A 1,393-nucleotide genomic window follows, 5' to 3' on the forward strand; every position below is an offset into this window, starting at 1 on the left:
TGAATTATTTTTCTGGAAGATTGCCTATCTCCATTTCATTTAGCTGTTTTTCTGGGGTTTTATCTTGTTCCTTCATCTGGTACATAGCCCTCTGCCTTTTCATCTTGTCAGTGTTTCTGTGAATGTGGCTTTTGTTCCACAGGCTGCAGGATTGTAGTTCTTCTTGCTTCTGCTGTCTGCCCTCTGGTGGATCTGTTCATTAAGTCTTTCTGAAAGTTTCAATTTGCAGTGATGCTACAGGAAGTGGGTTAGCTCTGCATTGCCTGAGCACCCTTCCCTTGCATAACCAGCCTCCTGGGCAATTTTGGAAGCTTTCAGGAAGATGAAAATTGCCAGCCGGGCTGACCTGTATCCCAAGCTGTTAGCTCACCTTTTGTATATGTTACTGAGAAATGCGTTATTTGTATTTGTCACACTGAAGCTCATCTGTCTACCTCATTCTTGGAACACTCACAGAGCCTTCCATTCTCTTTCTGAAATAAATCTACTAGAGATCCCAAGCGTTTCTTGATTCTCTTTGTAAAGTTGACAACATCAGTGTGTATTCCTGCCTTCAACACAATTATAAAACAGTTAAAAATGTATGAGCTCAGCATCAACTCCTACATAACCCCACATTTAGCCTTGGTGATCCGGAGAAGTACTTATGTAATTTTTAGTTGACATTTCCTGGCATTAGTCTGGTTTTCTTATCCTTGATAATACATTTCACAAAGTCTATAATAATGTTTTTTTTAAAGGAATTTGACATGAAGTCTAATCTATAACCTTTTGAAAAGTCATATATGCAGTAGTTGACACTTATCTGAATAATGACGACAGCAACAACTAACATTGGGATCTTACCATGTACTGAGGACCCTGATCAATGATTACATGCTTTTATCTCTTTTAATCCCTTCAGATATCCCGGGAGGTGAGTACTGTCACCATTCCAAGTTTAACAACCAGGCTGAGATAACCTGTCTCTCACTGGTAGAACCTAGCTGTGAATTCAGGTGTGCTTGATGCTGTCTACACTGCTGGCACATCACTGCTGCCCCTTCAGCATATGTAACTTCCTTAAACAATCTAACTAGATACACCACACTGTGTGAAATATTATGAATCTTAATTATCCTATATTAAAATTAAAACACCACAATGCCTTTCAAAGTGAAATTTAAGTTATTTTTGGATTAGGAATGCTCTTAAGTTATCCACCGCCATTAGCATTGGTAATCAAGGTTTGAAAGCAAACAGTAACAATTTAAAGAGTGGGTGAAAAAAATACTTGGCTCAAAGTTTTGGTGCAAAGAAAAGAAAGGAACAGAAAAGAATCTCCCTTCTTGTCTGACTTTATTGCTGCAGGTTACTGTGATCCTGTTGCTCTGAAGATATTGCTGGTAACCAA

This window comes from Neophocaena asiaeorientalis, unplaced genomic scaffold (genome assembly GCF_003031525.2).
Source record: "Neophocaena asiaeorientalis asiaeorientalis breed wild unplaced genomic scaffold, Neophocaena_asiaeorientalis_V1.1 scaffold447, whole genome shotgun sequence".
Lineage (NCBI taxonomy): Eukaryota > Metazoa > Chordata > Mammalia > Artiodactyla > Phocoenidae > Neophocaena > Neophocaena asiaeorientalis.